The 20,278-nt window shown below is 49.3% G+C and overlaps 1 long non-coding RNA gene across 1 annotated transcript; it reads right to left on the bottom strand.

The window, feature by feature from the left end:
• Positions 1–12,698: 12,698 nt before the first annotated feature.
• Positions 12,699–16,906, bottom strand: LOC139050586 (uncharacterized). Its single transcript, XR_011508959.1, has 3 exons — positions 16,829–16,906; positions 15,229–15,303; positions 12,699–12,822 (listed from the first exon to the last, which is right to left on the bottom strand). It is a non-coding gene; the product is annotated as an uncharacterized lncRNA (long non-coding RNA).
• Positions 16,907–20,278: the final 3,372 nt, after the last annotated feature.

Genomic DNA, 20,278 nt, shown 5'->3' with positions numbered 1-20,278 from the left:
ATGCACCTGCAGTCACGGTTTTCCTGATCAAGGCACGTGTACGTGAGGAGGTCGCTAATATGGGTCTTCGTACCATCTGTTCGGCCCATCGTCCTGATACCCATCCGGTTTCTTCCATTCCGCCCCATCCCGCATCTTCTTAGCCACCACGTTTCTGCAACCCGTCTGAATGGTGCACTGCTAACAAGAAGCCCATTTATTTCCACTGCCATCGAATCGGGCACATTTCTCGGCACTGCCGCAGTCGCTGGAGTTCCCCGAACCGCTCTACTTACACTGCCTGCTCTCGCCCCCCAGGTGGCCCTTCTCGTCCCTATGCTGCCCGCTCCGATAATGCCGCCATAGATTATCCTGCGCCGAACTGCCCCTATTCGCGTTCGCATTCACCCCAACGACGACAATCTCGCTCCCGCCAACCCCGTCGCTCCTATTCACCGACTCCCTTCGGACGCCGCTCCCAGCCGGTAAACTAGACGATGCAGCGCCTCGAGGTGATGCCGCATTGCTCCCTACGCCGCCAAATCCTCTACTGACGCTGCCCACTCCTCTGAACCTCTCACCGATTGTTCCGCCAGTACTCTCCGCCTTGACCTGCCTGTTCTTGATCACGCTGAACCACACCCCAGTCGCCTCAGTTCCGTCGGCTTCCTTCGCGTGCCACTTTCGGCACTGACTTACGTTGACTTCGTGTCACCCGCACCAGTCCCCGACGGTCACTACATCGCAGCTCCTAAGCAAGACGTCGTCCTTAACACACGGGATCACAGTTCATCATACAGTTTTATCTATGACCGCGAATTGCATCTGCCTGCCAGTGGTCGATTTTGGCTTAACGACGCAAGTGGTGCCACGCGGGATGTCTCTGGCCCAGCTTCGCTCATTCAGTAGCATCTATTGCAGTAGACGACAATTCAGCCGATCCTCCTCTACCATCGCAGTCGGCAACTTGTACCATCGCCGACTTACAGAAAATGATTGCGCCCGACGTCCCGTCCGAGCACGCTCGTGAGCTCTACCGCGTTCTGTTTTCCTACCACGATATTTTTTACTTCAACGATCGTCCTTTGGCCCAAACCACAGCTGTTAAACACCGCATGATTACCGGCAATGCCCCTCCTGTTCATCGCCGCTCATATCCAGTAACACCGGCTGTGCGTCAAGTTATTCGCGCCGAAGTTCGCAAAACACTTGCGAAGAACATTATTGAACCGTCATGTAGTCCATGCTTGTCACCTGTTTTACTGGTAAAAAGGAAGGATGGATCATGACGTTTTTGCTTGGATTATCGGCACCTTAACAGGGTCACCAAAAAGGACGTCTTTCCCCTACCTCGGATTGGTGACGCCCTTGACTGCCTCCCCGGTGCTCGCTATTTCTCTTCGGTTGTCCTTCGCTCCGGCTCGTGGCAGATTGCCGTGTACCATCTCGACCGCGAGAACACTGCCTTTGTAACACCCGACGGTCTTTATCAATGCAAAGTGATGCCGTTCGGTCTATATAACGCTCCTGCCACATTTTAACGCATGATGCACTCCATTATTCAGGGTTTCAAATGGTCCGCATGCTTGTGCTACTTGCACGACGTTATCGTATTCTCCAGAACGTGCACTACGCACCTCGAGCACCTCTCAGCAGCCATGGATGTTTTTCGTCGAGCAGGTCTGCAACTCAACGCATCGAAGTCCCAATTCGGCCGTCGCCAGATTACCGTCCTTGGACATCTCGTATAAGCGAACGGAGTGCAACAGGACCCAGGCAAGATCCGTGCTGGTATGCATTTCCCTGTTCCAAAGTGCGTCAAGGATGTGCGCAGCTTCATCGGCCTTTGCTCGAAATGCCAAATTGCAATGTGTGTTTTAACGGCAAACGCGAAGATTACAGTCGTGGAGTCCGTGTCATTGTTAATAGCGTTGAATTCTTTGAATGAAAAGCACAGCACCGAACTGCAAGAACATTAATAGCGAATGTCCATGCAGCTAGGTCTCCCATTGCCGCTCAGGCGGCTGCAGCTGCCAGCTGATCTATGAGCGAGAGCGCCGGTTAGAGGCAGCAAGATAATGGAAACGGCGGTGTTGGCGTTGATTAATGCTGTTTCGGATCTGCAGTTGCGACATGATGTCCGGAAAACATGATGCCGAAGGGTTCTTGCGTCCAAAATTCCAGACGTTCCTACACATTCACTCTGTGGGGTACGTGGTGAAGCCGCGAAGCCGTCGCTATTGCCCGGCGTCCGGGAAGTCGATCGTTGACTACACTGGCCACTCCTTCAGCGGACGACACAGCGTCAAAGAGGACTCGTTACGGTTCCTCCATTGCCTACAATTACCGCGATGTTCGTTCCCTTTCAACAAAATTACTGCTCATTTTCCCGGAGAGAAGCAGTAATTCCCAGAGTTTCCTGCGAGCATTTCCAGACTATTCAAAACCCCAGAGAATTCCCAGGTTTCGCGGTTGGTAAACGCCCTGAAACTCCTTAGGCGACGTACAATTTAGATTACGCCTTGATTGCTTCGACTATTTGCTTTTTCTGAAAGCGCACAACATATACCGAACGTTCGGACAAACTACGCCATTCCACCGGTTCATTCCTTTACGTTCTGGCATTCGCCAACCACCATTTGATCAAAAAATGGAAGTTTAAAGAATTCGGCGAAATCTAAAGGTTTCCCTTTTACCGCTTGAAAGCCACGAGTCAGGGCCACGGTAGGTCCATTGACAGTGCAGGATATTGAGACAAGCTTACGCTTCGGAACGCAGGCGTGGCAACGTAAAAACAACTAGGCATTTAGTGTATGCTATGCGGGGAGAGTATAACATTGAGTCTTGTTGCAACCATAAGCGACAATAAAAAGAAATCTGCCCAAATATACTGAGGGTGACTTAAACTGAGGCACTATGCGATGTACGCGTGTAGCGAGCTGAAACGGTGCACCCAAGACAACATAGAAGGCAAATTTCTCTGTCGCTTAGCGTGTCCCGTTTGAGCTACACGTCGCTTCAGTTAAGTTTGTGATCTCCTTGGAACGGAAAGAACGGTACTATTGACCAAGAAAATCTGGCCGCCTATCAATAACATGTGCGTTTAATGTACATCGCACACTTACGGCGTGCGCACGAAGGGCATGGCTCTTCACATTCCAGCTTTTAAATGTTACGCAATTTGCTCGCGAAGAGCGAAAGTGCTGCTTTGCATGCAGTTCAATAGGCAGTGCACGAACTTCGAATTATTCACGACTCATAGACAATGCCGTTCTTGCCGCATCACTCCACGACACGGACGAAAAGAGCGGTATGTATCAGGAGTAACTGTAGCCGTGCGTACTTTCGTTACTCTCTTTCCGACCAAGGACTAAACACTTAGTCTTCGAAATTTGAAGACGACATGCACATTCATGCAGTTGGTCCGTTGAAGGGCTAAAGCTCCCTTTTTAGGACTAACTGCACAGGTACGCCGTTTTCCCCGGGATTTTCCTTAGAGTGTGCCATTCTAGAAGCAAGAAAGAAAGCTGAGGAGTTGTTTACTTACCTTTTTCATATTTTAGTTCTTTGTAGAACTCTGTAGAACTGTAGAACCAGATGCTGGAGCTGGGAGTCTACATCGTTTGCTTTGGTCGCATGTCGTGGAAGTGGCATGTTAGTTGAAAGTCACTGGTCACTGTTTTTCCGCAGCCGGGGTGGGGGGGGGGGGGGGGTGAGTCCAATAGGATTACTTTTTCCTTTGTCTTTTTTGCGCACTTTCCGAACTTGGTGAAGTCGTTGGATGTGACGTAACGGACCACTGTGTTTTGACCAATGCGATCAGGTCCTTGAATTAAAACACATCTGTCTGCCATGTCTTTCAGAGCAGCCTTGGCTGTCTCATTATGGACAAGGACAAGTTCTGTTCTGTCGTACTAGGTGACGTGATGAGAATCTTGTAGAAAATCGACTTCACTAGTAAGAAGTATTACTTTCGCGTTCGTGCCACGAAATGCCTGTCTGAATCTTGTCATTAAAGACCTGAGTCGAACATCTGCTGCATTCTTGCGCTTGCCGTCTACATGCAACAGCATGACGTTGGCGTCCGTCAACTTATCCAGTGCCGTCTTTGGTGTTCGAAAGATATCCACAGCAACAACGAATTCAAACTCAGAGTAGCCTGCAACCATTGTGTCTCGAATTGTCTTAACAATGTCGTATGCGGGCAAACCTTTGGGAGCACTCAGATTCTCAAAGTCCCAATATATTGACACCATGTTATGGTGTGGTTTATTGGGCCATTGTACCGCGAGTTCAGTGTCCTCCTGACTGTTGACATGTTCCTTTGGTGTGTTGCTTGCTGAGCCATCAGAGGGTTGGTCGACGTGCGTTGCCTGGTAAGTAGTGCTGTTGCATTCCCTGTTTTTGTCGTCGGGAATTTCCATGGCCAGAGATCTGTAATTGGAAGGAATTATGAAGCAAATAACATGGAAAAAAATGGGCTCTTTCTAAAGGACAGCCGATATTTTTCCTTTTCATATTTGAGCTATTTAAGTACATGTGCGTCTGATGAAAAGGAAATGAGACTGCAAACTATGAAATCTGAAGAATAAATAATGATATTGTTACGGAACAGTATTTGCGATGACAAAAAGGCGAGCAGGGTGAAGACGACGACGACAATTAGAGGCTAGCGCGGGCTGTTGCCTCTTGGCCAAGTGCGGCGTATTTCCTTGTAAGTATACGTCTATATAGCTTTTCGTTGGCGTCTTCCTACGTAACATATCTGGTGGAGGTGGACGTTCCCTGTACCTCGTCACGGAGCTTCGCAGTGGGCGGTACGTTGAGCCTTACTACATGGCTCCCGGCGACGAGAACTCGACTCCGCCGACTCCGACACCTGCTGCCCCTCCGACGACCTACATCACTCTCCCCGCTCTCCGTGATCCTGGCGTTTTCTCGGGCAAAGGTGGGAAAGGCGTCGAGGACTGGATCAGCCTGTATGAACACGTCAGCCGCAATAACCGGTGGGAACCTACTATTATGCTAGCCAACGTAGTCTTTTTACCTCGGTGGCACACCTCGAGTTTGGTTTCGGACGCAAGAAGATGAGCTCACCAGTTGGTATTCGCTTAAGCAAATGCTCCGAGACTTGTTCGGCGACACCTACGGTCACCAACTTGCCGCGCAGAAGGCGCTTTCCTGCCGTGTGCAGACGTCAACAGAGCCCGACGTCACGTACATTCTGGATGTCTTCGCTCTCTGCAGCAAAGTTGACGCATGCATGATTGGGTCTGACAAGGTCTCCCACATCCTCGAAGGCATTGCCAATGACGCCTTCAACTTGTTCGTTTGGAACAACGTGGCGATGGTGGATGCAGTTATAAAGGAGTCCCGCCGCCTGGAACTCGCTAAAAGCCGACGTGTCGACCAGCAGTTAGCCCGTCTGCCCAACACCCCAACGACATGTTCCTGTGCCGACGCTCCTCGTTCCATCAACACTGACGATAATACCAGAGTCGTCGGCGTTAGATAGAGGCCGCCTATCCGGCTGCCTTCGACTCCAGCCTCTCCTATGCACGTGCAGTCACGGTTTCCCTGATCCAGACAGTTGTCCGCCAGGAGTTCGCAGACATGACCCGGCACGCCATCTTCTCGGCCCATCGCACTGATACCCACCCGGCATCTTCGATTCCGCCCCGTCCCGCATCTTCTTAGCCACCACGTTTCTGCAACCCATCTGAATGGTGCACTGCTTACAACAAGCCCATTGGTTTTCACTGCCATCGAATCGAGCACATTTCTCGGCACTGTCGCAGTCGCTGGAGTTCCCCGAACCGGTCTACTTATACTGCCTACTCTCGCCCCCCAAGGGGACCTTCTCGTCCCTATGCTTCCCGCTCCGATAATGTCGCCACAGATTATCCTGCGCCGCACCGCCCCTATTCTCGTTCGCCTTCGCCCCAACGACGACAATCTCGCTCCCGTCAACCCTGTCGCCCCCTATTTGCCGACTGCCTTCGGACGCCGCTCCCAGCCGGAAAACAAGACGATGGAGCGCCTCGAAGTGACGCTGCTTTGCTCCCTACGCCGCAATTCCTCTACTCATGCTGCCCACTTCTCTGAGCCTCTCATCGATTGTTCCGCCAGTACTCTCCGCCTTGACCTGCTTGTTCTCGATCACGCTGAACCACACCCCAGTCGCCTCAGTTCCGTCGACTTCGTTGGCTTGCCACTTTCGGCACTGACTTACGTTGACTTCGTGTCATCTCCACCAGTCTCCGACGGTCACTACATCGCAGCCCCTAAGCAAGACGTCGTCCTTACACACGGAATCACAGTACCTCATACAATTTTATCTATGACGGCGAATTGCGTCTGCCTGCCAGTGGTCAATTTTTGGCTTGGCGACACAAGTGGCGCCACGCGGGAAGTCACTGGCCCAGCTTTCCTCATTCGGTAGCAGCTATTGCAGTAGACGACAATTCAGCCGATCCTCCTCTACCATCGCAGTCGGCAACTTGTACCATCGCCGACTTACAGAAAATGATTGCGCCCGACATCACGTCCGAGCACGTTCGTGAGCTTTACCGCGTTCTGTTTTCGTACCACGATATTTTTGACTTTAATGATCGTCCTTTGGCCCAAACTACAGCTCTTAAACACCGCATTATTATCGGCGATTCCCCTCCTATTCATCCCCGCCCATGTCGAGTATCACCGGCTGAGCCTCAAGTTATTCACGCCGAAGTTTGCAAAACGCTAGCCAAGAACAATATTGAACCGTCATGTAGTCCATGGTCATCACCTGTTTTACTGGTAAAAAGGAAGGATGGATCATCAGGGATCATGGAGGTAGCAGTGCCACTTGTTGACACCGCCAATTTTGGCCAAGCATTCGAACTGTGTTACTGCGTAATTCTGTTGTGATACGTCCGACGTCTATATTTGAAGGATCGCAGTAAATACCGCATGGTTTGTTGGCGCTGACTAATTTTTCAGTTAGCCGTTTCTTCATATCATTCAAAGCATTTTGATTGAAACGCCCCATTGCCGTAGAATGTCCTTACGGAGCCTTCTCGTATGAGGATAAGCTATATTGCTAGAATAAAGAATTTGCTAATGTACACAGTGATAGTTCCTAGAAAACGTTGCATGTCTTTCTGAAATGTCTTTTTGAAACCGTAACACTGCTTCAACGGTGCTCTTTTTTAGTGCCACGGTGCCTTAGGAACTCTGTTCTCAAGATAGCCAATATAATTCTGAGCAACGTCACATTTCTTGAGCTTCAGCTTGATATTCTCAATCTTCAGGCTTCCAATAAAGCTTGCAAGTCACTTACATGCTCTCGAAATGTGTTGGAAAACACTAGAATGTCATCAAAGCGGTTCACAACATTCTCCTAATGATGATTTGTGATTATTGATTTTACAGCGCTTGCAGGTGTGGCGGGGGCGTTCTTTAGAACGACATGTATTACAAACCTTTTTAATGGCGGTCAGATGTAACAAAATTCGTTTTCGCAATGTCCTCTTCATGCATTTCAAGGTGCTAATATACTGACGTAAATCGTGCCCAATAAGTGCCGTGACGTACCGTAACGTGCCAGAATTATCTAGCACATTGTCGATGAGTGAGATAGGTTGATAGTCCGGCAGTGTAACAGCGTTAAATTTCCGCTATTCGATCACAAACTGTTGCGGTCTATCAACCTGACAGGACTGGTATGGCGGTCGGTGAATGGGAACGTGAGTGGCGAAAGTAATGCGGCGTTATCCAGTTGCGATGCACCCGAAGTCCATTTGGCATTTCGAAAAACAATGTCATCATAATTCGGAAGAACATCCTGCAATTCCGCTTGTTCAGATCCTATAGATTGGTCATGTCAAAACTTTGCAACGATCAAACGTCAACGCTGAAAATTTCTTTCGATAGATCGGACCGGACTGCAAAATGTTGTTGCCTTTCTGCAACGTCATTGTGCTGAATTTCAATGCGAGGTTGAAAAATCAGGCTTTGTCCTGGCCAATCAACTGTTACTTCAGGCCTTGCAACACATGTGCTTGGACTGTCTTAACTTTCATTTTAGAGTTATATTTGCGTGCAAGCGAAGTTTTATTGCGACAGCTATTATGTGGACACTCTAGGCGAAATTCTGCCATCTTTGTCGCCATGACGTTACGTAAAAATTCCAAGGGCAATAAAACCGTTGCCCCACGCCGTATGCTCTTTGTGTGAGAGGAATCATGCGAGGGTGATCCGGCAAACGTAGTTCCATATCGAGTGGGCGAGCGAGGAACGCGGGCCGGAAGCGCGTCCCCTCCTCTCGCGTGCGAGGCACGGCGGTAAGTCGAGGGATGAGGGCAGTTCTTCTCTGGTGGCTGCGAGGTTACTCGATCTCCTCGCAATCTTCACTGAACCGCCGTTGGAAGAGGTAGCGCCGTAACGCGCTCTGCTGTTTCACATCCCTACCCGCGACGCCAGACGCGTCAATGCTCTTTCTGTGCGCGGTGTTTCCACCGCACTCTTCGAACTGCCAACTGGCGGAACACAGTCGACCACAGATGGACTGTTGTTTTTAACTTCGACCGACGATAGCGCTTCGGCCACAGTGATGGAGAACGACACACCCGCCCCCATGGTACAACTGGGAAAGGAACATGGCAATCAGGTACACGTTCATCGCAGCACAAGCTCTCGGAGAGCGTTGGGTGCGCATGGTCTCTTCGGCACATGTTTGCTCAGTGCAAGGACATTCTTCAACGCCAGCAGAAGGCATGGCGGCTTTGCGTGGCCACGAACTGGCCCTAGCGATCACGCGGGTCATGCGCTGCCGACGCGTTCACGTATGCGGTGCCGTCCTCTGTTGTGGCAGCGTCCGTGGCTTACGAGACTGCGGCACGAGGAACGCCAGCGGCGACCAACTGTCTAGCTGCACCACTGCTCACCAACTCTCACAACGCGGCTGCGGACGCCGGTTCAGACGCTGCCTCGCTGGTCCCGCCTGCTGCTGCGTCGGTTCTCGCACCGCGTGAGACGCCGAACAATCCCGCTGTTCTGCCGCCCTCCGTTGCATCCGCCGCCATCGTGACTGCTACCGTAAGCGCCTCCCCAGCTGCGGAAGCTAGCGAGTTATAGAGCGCTCCACTCCCGGATGCACACGACGATAACGACGCGGTGGACAACTCGCCCTCGCGCAAGCGCTCATGCCCGAGCGAGCCCTGCAGCGATGACGAAGCCCCGCGAAAGCTAGCGGCGACAAATCCTGACGAATCATTGCCGCCACCACTGACGCCCATCTGCGAAAACACCGTGATGCAAGCGACTCTCTCTACAGAACATGCCAACCACGGCACGGCCAATACAAGGTAGAACCAGAAGAGGCCCCATGCCACGGAGCTCCACGATGAAAAGATCTTCACAAATGTAATCTCACGTCGTGGCTGGTGTGGCTCCTGCCGCACACCTCTCGGAGCGCGCTGCTGTCGGGCTGCCTGCTGCGGGGCTGCCTTCTGCCGATGCTGGTTCGTGCCTAGCAGCTGTTCTTGCTGCTGCTGGGGCCAGTGGTGCTGCCGCGCCTGCACCCAGCGTCGCTGGCACGGTCCTCTTCAAGCGCGCACCCGCGGCAGCTTCGTTTCACCGAGCATCTCACCTCGCCATGGCGCAAGCGCTATACGCGCTGCCTGGAGTCGAGGAGGTGTGCGTGAATACGAAAAAGAACATGTACGGCTGACGCCGGTACACCCGCGCGGCAACAGTTCCTGCTGGCTACGACCGAGCTTCCCTGGATCGCTGTCACTGCTCGTCTCTGTGCAGACCGTTCCCAGAGCGCGGGCACTGCACACGGCATCGATGGTGACTTTTCCGACGACGCCATCTTGGCGGCAGTGACCTCTGTCGTGCCGGTGATGGCAGCGACCCCGACTCCACGCTTCGCTGCCCCGAGCCCCATGGCCTGCATCCTCTTTTTTTGGTTGCCTTTTTATGTTCGACCGTCGCGGCAACGGCTCTTGCAGTGCCGGTAGTGTCGGTGCTATGGCCACGCGACGACGGTGTGCGAATGGCCGGAGCAGCTTTTGTGATGAAGTTTTTCCTCGTGCTCCTCCTTTTCTCTACTTATTCCGGCACTCAACAAGCGACAAACGTTGGAGCACAGCGTGCCTCGACCATCTCACGCGTTATGGTGAAAGCGCAGCCCTGCCTAAGGCCAGGGCTATCGATTTTTCAAGCTTACCCCACTCCTGCCTTATACTGCATCTAGGACACGCAGTAATATTGAGAGCTCATTGTTGCCAGTTTCTGCTCGACGTAGTCGAAGAGATGTTGCGTCGCTGTGTATGATAGTTTTGTCCCGCGAACCCGTTTTGCCGGTAGAACATTACCCGCTCGAGCGCACCTACAGAGCTTTGACGAACATGCTTTCAATGTACGTTAATACCAGGCGCATCAATTGGAACAAGATCTTCCCTTTTATCACACTATCCTGCCACCACTGCAAAACATGAATCTACTGGCTGTTTCTCTTCTATCTTGACTATATTACACCACCCCCCAGATAGCTTGACACCATTTTGCATTTTGCTCCTCACGCGGAGTATTTCCTAGCCCAGACTCTGATTCGCTGAGAAAGCATCTCGCACAGCTCAGCTCTATGCGTTGGTGTCCCAGGACCATTCCAAGATCGCCTACAATACACGTCATATTACCTACAATATATGTCATAAGAATGTGTCGTACGACAAAGACATATCGTACGATATGTCTACGACGAATGTGTCGTAGACATAGTTTGGCTTTGGACGCCACTTTGCAAGCGCGCCCTGTTTCTGGCTCCTTAAACCGAGCGCGTCGTGATCACCGATCACCTAAGTGATGGGACCTGTTCGATCTCTCGTCTGATGACCCGTGGCCGCCGTTCTAAGAAAAGGAATCTCGTTCACGACCTCCGCCTGAAGCGCTGTCATCTCTGTGACGCTGTGTGCACGTAACAGTTGCTCGCCCAGCGGGTTTCGTCTGTAAACGGAGAAGTGTTACGCAAAAGCGATAGAAACGACAGAATAATACCCCTGTCACGCGGCAGATTTAATGCCATTTCCAACGAATGACATTCGCTCGTAATGTCATTTGTTTGCTGTCACACGGGAAAATGTAATGACATTCGGTGAAAATGACATTTTCAATAGAATGAGTTCGCCAAACTCATTCGCGTTCGTTTTGGAACAGAATGTGTACCCTCGACACCAGAAGTCTACCAATCAGCTTCTCAAACAATGTTTGTTTTCCCATCAGCTTCACAGACAGTGCTCGTTTTTTAATTGTCTAACAAAAAATAACTGTTGTACTGGCAGTTTTATTCCATAATTTTTTACTTTCATGTCGTTTAAGAAATCTACTCTCAATCCAGTGACTAGGCGGTCGTCTTTGGCTTTGGCTATGCCAGTCGTGTTCGTTCGCACCAGCCGCGGCCTCTTGGTTATACGCGTGCGCGTTTATTGTGTGTTTTGCCATGTCAACGGCGCAAGACGGTGATACAGACGTTCGGAGCCGCACACAGCGGTCTGAACAGGAGACTCGCACACATTTAAGAATGTGGTAGGACCACTTGGGACACCTGCGGCGCACAATGAGAAATGCCAAAGTGTACACAGCCATTCAAGAGGGGCTGCGCGCTTAAGGTGTCGACAAGCCCCTCAAAGCTGTAAAGTCGAAAATTGAAAACTTGGGGAACAAATACAGGTAAGCATCGTGTCATCAACGTGACGCATTTATTCTAGCCTTTCTTTGATTTGCGCTGTTTTATTCTAGGCGTTTCTCTCATTGTTTTTGCAAAGGAGGTATCACGTAAGGAGGTTAAACCCTTGGACGGGCACCTATATATGAACAATACGGCAGACTATCGTTAACTGGACCTTCATGGGACCTACAAAATTTATTCAATTATCTGATGGGTCAAGTTAAACAAGATGTAGAAAAAGTGCCAGAACACATGGCCGATTCATCTTGCAGCATTTGGCCGATCCTAACACGCACCCAAATCAAACATGTACTCACTTTATATGTGCGAAAAGCAGAAAACAAACATAGAAATTACATTAAAGCTCCCGAACAAAGTAGAAATCATGTTTTTTACAAAGAAATAAGAAACCTGGCAAGGGTGTTGCATGATTTCGTAAAGTCAGCCTTGCCACTTGATTACTTAAGAGTAACTTTGCCGATATACATGCCTGTTACGCGAAAAAACAAACCAACAGCGAATATAGTGCAGGTCCGTGAAAGCTATGGAAGAAGCTTTAATAGATAGTTTTAGCTTGTCAATACACATATATTTTTGTGGAAGACCTGGTAAGCAGATGTGTGCATGGCAGTAGCAATGCTGGTGGAGTTGTCTTGTGACACTTTGTTCAGCTACAACATGTTGGAAGCACTTCTGTGTTACTCGAGCTTTTTCTAAAAGGAAAATAGTTAAGGACACCATATTAGCAGGCACATTGCTGCCCGCACTTTACGCCAGCAGTTAAGTACAATATCATATGCCAATGTAAGAAAGCTCTCTTTTGTGTGGTTGTTCTCCGCACCACAAGATGGCACCACCAAATGGGCTGTTCGTGCAATTCCCTGTGATATCCCGGTATTCCATAAACTCCAATACCCCCCCCCCCCATTTACAGACAGCCTAAATCTTTCCAATGGCTGTAGGAAGTTCAATGGTGCCCTGTGTTTGCGCATCCTCCGTGACTTGCCTTGAAACACGGTAGCCCTCATACTGAAGAAACTTCAGGAACTCTTGCGCATGGTCTCGGTTTTCGTGCTTCTCCCGATCAGTGAGCAGGTCATATGGCACCAGATGTGCATGTATGCCACCACCTGCGCACACGGCAATAACAAAACATGAGTTCACAGCCTACATTTTGCAGAACAGATATGTCAATAAGAACCTTTAAATATCTATAAAAAAACTTCAAGAAACGTGAGGCGATAGAACTGTAGATTCAATGCACACCAATAGCGTCCAACTCCTCCTTCATTTTCTTTGCCCAGATGTCGTGCGTGTTCTCGGCCAGCCGCTCAGACATTGTCTGAGAAGATTTCGAAGTATGGCAATTGACACCTATCTTAAGTTATTGAATACTATATTATATTGCACGTCAAGAAGGCCCTTTATTATCTGCAATAAAAGAATGCACGTCTTTCCAATCCTGATTGCTGTAATACCCTCCTTTTGCCATCACAAACGTGCTCATACATTCCTCGTGTTTTGCACAGAGCACTACGTACAACATTTGTATAGTCATTCGCAATTAAGGGACATCTTTTCTGTGGTAAACCTTTTTTTCTGTGGACTAATGTTTTCTGTCGTAAACTCACGAATGTTCCGCTCTCACATGCAAACAAAATGGCCAATAATGGTTTCCACATTCAATGACCATGACAGGCACTATGGTGCAAGAAATGCAACAAGCAATTTGAAGAGTTGTGCAGGAAAGGGCAAAAAGACAAATAGAGAGCGAGGTGTGAAATATATGCTTCAGAAAATCTCCACAGTGAGAAATGCTTCACGAAAGGAATAAGCTCTAATTCGCATAAAAGTAGCAAGCTTCTGTAGCATGGTGTTGCATTTATACATAGTTGCCAACATGGGAACATTAAAATTCGAAAACAATTCTACAGAAACAGCACTGCGGGAAGAGAAGGGACGGGAATATCATGCATTTCTTGGGTAAATATGCACTTCATTATTCATGCCATAATGAAGACTTTGGATGCACCTCTAGATACAGCAGGCCCAAGCAGCAGCAAACTTGAAACAGCAGAGACTGACAAGTAACACATCGTTTTTCAGTGACTTCTAGGGTTGACGATATTGCCTGGTTCAGGAAATTTCTGCATTAACCTGATCGACTCAGATATCACTCTGGCATCTTTTCACCATAAGAACACCAACAAGGTAGCGTTCAGAGGCCGACGAGAGACATACGTTGCAAAAACTAATTTTCCGTGTCTTGCCGACTGTGCTCTGAGACCAACTGACCGTGCTTTCAGCAGCATGCCAACTCACACAGCGATAATTTCGACCCGGCTGTGCGAATCTGCACCGGCTGCTGCTCCTGTCACTCATTGCAAGTACCATATTTCTGCACGTATAGGCTGCATAAAAATTTGTTATATTGAACAATACAGTTGAAGTAAGAGTTACACGTGAATATTGTGTCGAGGTTTGGCTTCACAGCTGTAAAAATTTTACCCTTGGCCTCACGGCAGCACACGCCGCCCTGCCGTGAAGCCACACTTCCAAAACTAGTCACTCGTGCTAGCTCAGTGCAAATGTAAATTATTTGTTCAATGAGCTTTTTCTAATTCTGACTCTGTTACATTCAAACAGTTTTTCAGGTTGCTTTGAGTTCTATTTATTGAGATTGAGCTTACTTCCTAACACTCACTTGCCTTCATAGCCCCTTCCACTCACTTTTACCGGCACTCAGTCGCGCTCATATTCAAGTCGACTCCCACATGACCAAGCTTACTGGCATTTCAGGGGCCCACTTTTCACATGCCACCAGAGCCTCAACGTTTTATGGGTTCCTAATGACCTCAACTTGTCAAAAGTGATAAAAAGTGACAGAATTAGAATTCCATCACACTTGCATAAAAACTGGTGTTATAACTATGCCGTTGAGTCATATCAAGTAAAAAATGAGCCATTATGGCAGTTCTTCTGAAAAGAAAATTAAGTAGAACCCATCTCATTATTACTGTTGACAAGGATGCATTAGTACTGAATTATTCTGGCCACATGAAGTATAGCCGACATCGAAACGAGTTATGTATGAGACGCGCACTGCAGCAGCACTTCTCTTTCCTGCTTGTCCAAGAACCCACGAAGTGCTTGCCGCAGATTGCTTCTGTATGGGACGTCCGCGGCGCCGCTCAGCCATACCACATGCAGAAGGTCAAGTGGCCAGCCTAGTGCGCCCACCTGCCTCCTTCAACTCCCCCCACCATCTTTCACGCACAACAATGGACGAGCAGGAAGGCGGCACACATTGAGCCACCATCAACGTCTGCTCATCCTCTCACGCTTTCTCTCGCATCTACAGCATGCAATGCCACAGGGCACAGCAGGATCTTATTGCACTCGGGACTTATTGCAAGCGGAACATCACGACGACGGCAACAGCAGAAATTCGACTGGACTGTCCCTATAACGGCTATTGGAATAAAAACACGAAAACACATAAGAGGGGACTGTGAATAAGGGCGCCTTCTGCTTACCATCATATCTTTGTTGAGTGTCAGTGTCGACATATCCACAGGTGTTTGCGTGTAGGCCATTGGTGACTAGGCTTGCTGCGTGAGCAATAGAGAGATATAAAAAGAGGTGAAAATGAATAAGAGCATACACCACGCTGACCATTACGACATTATCAACAAAATTTACTTTTTAAATTAAAGGATGCTGTATGATTATCGCAAATCTGGAACAAATGTTGGGTCACATATCGGGAGACCAGCCTAACTATGATCCTCATACAGCATAGGGGTGTGCTAAAAAACTGTTGGCCTAGATAGGACGTAACTCTTGTCCTGGAGCTTTGTGGTATTCAGTCTAAAGTGGTCATTCTGTTATGCAGCCATGCTAATGGCTACAATGGCGTCTACAAAGATATTTAACGGGCGAAATCGTGAATGATGCTGACTGCTGTAGAAAGCTCGGCGTATTTATTTTACGCGAATTTCCACAGTGCAATCAGACTAAATCCATGAACATATGTTTGGTAAGCTTGGCACCTCAACAGACAAACCTATGTTAAATACAAAAAGTTGCCCCGGGCAAAAGTTACATGAAGTCAGCAAGTTGCCCCGGGCAACTTGCTGACTTCATGACACTAGCAACTACCAAGTTTAGTATAAGTGCCTCAAACTAAAACGTAATTGTTATTAGCTTTCATACTCTACGGAATCTCATCTATAGAGTAACCGCTCTCTTTCTTCATTGGCATCTCTACATCCTTAGCTTTGAGCAATCGTAACTAGAAAATGCAGCTTGTTTTCTAAGTTGATTACCTGACTTAGCATCTATTACCTTATATAACTGCATATATTATTATCGCAAGCTGCTATTATTGCTGAGACTATGTACCACGTAACCAAAAAAGAAAACTGTTCAGCAGCTAACCCAAATTAGTTTCAAAGGAAATCACGCTTAGAGCTGCAATGGGAGCATTTGAGCGCTGTGATGGGTCACTTAGCTCCAGCTTCCAACCAAATGCCAGGAGCGCCTTGAGCAGCTCTCGATTGGGGTCCCGGTAGCATTCCTTTTCCTGTTGTTAGATACGGGACCTTTTTCGGAGCCCCCCTCGAGTTCCGCAAGACCACATCGAATCGCAGCACAGCTAATTGAGAAGCGCAGAAACACAGAAAGCACATTCCAGAGGAGCGCACGTGCAAACAAGTTGAAGGCCCCCACTTCGTACGCCGCCGGTAGCTATTCACTGCTTGACACACTTTGCTCGCGAAGAGCGAAAGTGCTGCGTTGCATGCATTTCAATAGGCATTGCACGAACTTCGGATTACTCACGACTCTTAGACAATGCCGTTTTTGCCGCATCAATCCATGACATGGACGAAAAGAGCGGAATGTATCGGGAGTAACAGTTGCCGTTCGTCCTTCCGTTGCTCTCTTTCCGAGCAAGGACTAAACACTTATTCTCCAAAATTTGAACACGGCATGCAAATTCATGCAGTTGGTACGTGGAAGGACGAAAGCTGCCTGTTTAGGGCTGACTGCTCAAGTACGCCGTTTTCCCCGGGATTTTCCTTAGAGTGTATTATTCAAGAAGCAAGAAAAAAAGCTTAGGAGTTGTTTACTTACCTTTTTGATGTTTTAGTCCTCTGTAGAACTAGGTGCTGGAGGTCGGAGTCTAAGCCCTGTTCTTTGGTCGCATGTCATGGAAGTGGCAGGTTAGTCTTTCTAGTCTTACTTTTTCCTTAGTCTTTCTCGAGTTTTCGCAACTTGCTGAAGTCGTTGGGACAGAAGTATTAGACCGCTCTTTTTTGACATCTTCGATCAGGTCCTTGTATTACACACATTCGCTTGACATATCTTTAAGACAAGCCTTGGCTGTTTCGCCGTGAATAAGGACAAGCTTTGTTTTATCAAAATAGGTCATGTGGTGACAATCTTGTAGAAAGTCAACATCACTCCTAATAACTACGGCTTTCGCGTTCGTGCCGCGAAAGGTCGCGGAGAATCTTCTCATTAAAGATCTTAGTCTCACGTCGGCTGCGTTTTTTCGCTTGCCATCTATATGCAAGAGCATGACGTTGGCATCTCTTAACTGGTCTATGGTTGTCTTTGCTGTTCTGAAGACGTCAACCGCTACTACAAACTCGAACTCTGAGTATCCTACCAACACCTTGTCTCGAATCACCTTGACGATATCGTACGCAGATATTCCTTTCGGGGCACTTAAGTTGTCATAGTCCCAGTAGATCGACACCATGTTACGGTGTGGTTTAGTGGGCCAATGTACGGAGACTTCATAGTATTCCTGGCTGTTGACATCTTTTGTGTTGTCGCTTGTGTAGGATTCCGAGGGTTTGTCGACGTCAGTTGCCTGGTACGTCGGATGGTTGCAGACATCGTCGTTGTCGTCTTCAATTTCCATGGCCTGAGATCTGTAATTGAAAGCAGTTATGAAGCTAATTACATGGGAAAAAATGGGCCCTTTCTAAAGGACAACCGATATTTTTCCTTTTCATATTTCGGCTTTATAAGTACATCTTGGTCTGATAAAAAGGAAATGAGAGCGCAAACTATGAAATGTGACGAATAAATAATGATGTTGCTACGGAACAGTATTTGCGATGACAAAAAGGCGAGCAGGGTGAAGACGACGACGACAATTAGAGGTTAGCGCGGGCTGTTGCGTATTGGCCTAGTGCGGCGTATTGCCTTGCAAGTATACTTGTATATAGCGTTTCGTTGGCGTCTTCCTAAGTAACATATCTGGTGGAGGTGGACCTTCTCTGTACCTCGTCACGGAGCTTCGCAGTGGACCGTACGTTGAGCCTTCCTTCATGGCTCCCGGTGACAACTCGACTCCGACGCCTCCGACACCTGCTGGCACTCCAACGACCTACATCACTCTCCCCGCTCCCCGTGATCCTGGCGTATTCTCGGGCAAAGGTGGGAAAGACGTCGAGGACTGGATCAGCCTGTACGAACACGTCAGCCGCAATAACCGATGAGAACCTACTATCATGCTCGCCAACGTAGTCTTTTTACCTCGGTGGCACACCTCGAGTTTGGTTTCGGACGCACGAAGATGAACTCACCAGTTGGTATTCGCTTAAGCAAATGCTCTGAGACTTGTTCGGTGACACCTACGGTCACCAACTTGCCGCGCAGAAGGCGCTTTCCTGCCGTGTGCAGATGTCAACAGAGCCCTAGGTCCCGTACATTCAGGACGTCTTGGCTCTGTGCCGCAAAGTTGACGCGCACATGACTGAGCCTGACAATGTCTCCCACATCCTCAAAGGCATTGCCGATGACGCCTTCAACTTGCTCGTTTTGAACAACGTGGCGACGGTGGATGCAGTTATATAAGAGTGCCGCCGCCTGGAACTCGGTAAAAGCCGACGTATCCACCAACAGTTTGCCCGTCTGGCCAGCACCCAAGCGACATCTTCCTGTGCCGACGCTCCTCATTCAAACAGCACTGGCAATAATACCAGAATCATCCGGCGTTAGATCGAGGCCGCCTATCCGGCTGCCTTCGACTCCAGCCCCTCCGATGCACCTGCAGTCACGGTTTCCCTGATCAAGGCACGTGTACGCGAGGAGATCGCAAATATGGGACTTCGTACCATCTGTTCGGCCCATCGTCCTGATACCCAACCGGCTTCTTCCATTCCGCCCCATCCCGCATCTTCTTAGCCACCACGTTTCTGCAACCCGTCTGAATGGTGCACTGCTAACAAGAAGCCCATTTGTTTCCACTGCCATCGAATCGGGCACATTTCTCGGCACTGCCGCAGTCGCTGGAGTTCCCCGAACCGGTCTACTTACACGGCCTGCTCTCGCCCCCCAGGTGGCCCTTCTCGTCCCTATGCTGCCCGCTCCGACAATGCCGCCATAGATTATCCTGCGCCGAACTGCCCCTATTCTCGTTCGCATTCACCCCAACGACGACAATCTCGCTCCCGCCAACCCCTTCGCTCCTATTCGCCGACTCCCTTCGGACGCCGCTCCCAGCCGTAAAACTAGACGATGCAGCGCCTCGAGGTGACTTCGCATTGCTCCCTACGCCGCCAAATCCTCTACTGACGCTGCCCACTCCTCTGAACCACTCACCGATTGTTCCGCCAGTACTCTCCGCCTTGACCTGCCTGTTCTGGATCACGCTGAACCACACCACAGTCGCCTCAGTTCCGTCGGCGTCGTTCGCGTGCCGCTTTCGGCACTGACTTACGCTGACTTCGTGTCATCCCAACCAGTCTCCGACGGTCACTACATCGCAGCTCCTAAGCAAGACGTCGTCCTTACACACGGGATCACAGTTCGTCATACAGTTTTATCTATGACGGCGAATTGCGTCTGCCTGCCAGTGGTCGATTTTGGCTTGACAACGCAAGTTGTGCCACGCGGGATGTCTCTGGCCCAGCTTCGCTCATTCGGTAGCATCTATTGCAGTAGACGACAATTCAGCCGATTCTCCCCTACCATCGCAGTCGGCAATTTGTACCATCGCCGACTTACAGAAAATTATTGCACCCGACATCCCGTCGGAGCACGCTCGTGAGCTCTACCGTGTTCTGTTTTCCTACCACGATGTTTTTTAATTTAGCGATCCTCCTTTTGCCCAAACTATAGCTGTTAAACACCGCATGATTCCCGGCGATGCCACTCCTGTTCATCGCCGCTCATATCCAGTATCACCGGCTGAGCGTCAAGTTATTCGCGCCGAAGTTCGCAAAACACTTGCGAAGAGCATTATTGAACCGTCATGTAGTCCATGGGTGTCACCTGTTTTACTGGTAAAAAGGAAGGATGGATCATGACGTTTTTGCGTGGATTATCGGCACCTTAACAGGGTTACCAAAAAGGGCGTCTTTCTCCTACCTCGGATTGGTGAAGCCCTTGACTACCTTCCCGGTGCTCGCTATTTGTCTTCGATTGTCCTTCGCTCCGGCTCCTGGCAGATTCCCGTGTACCATCTCGACCGCGAGAACACTGCCTTTGTAACACCCCACGGTCTTTATCCATTCAAAGTTATGCCGTTTGGTCTATATAACCCTCCTGCCACATTTGAACGCATGA

Source organism: Dermacentor albipictus, chromosome 10 (genome assembly GCF_038994185.2).
Source record: "Dermacentor albipictus isolate Rhodes 1998 colony chromosome 10, USDA_Dalb.pri_finalv2, whole genome shotgun sequence".
Taxonomy (NCBI): Eukaryota; Metazoa; Arthropoda; class Arachnida; order Ixodida; family Ixodidae; genus Dermacentor; species Dermacentor albipictus.
The sequence above is the reverse complement of the archived record's forward strand: the minus strand, read 5'-3'. Positions and strand labels throughout refer to the sequence as shown.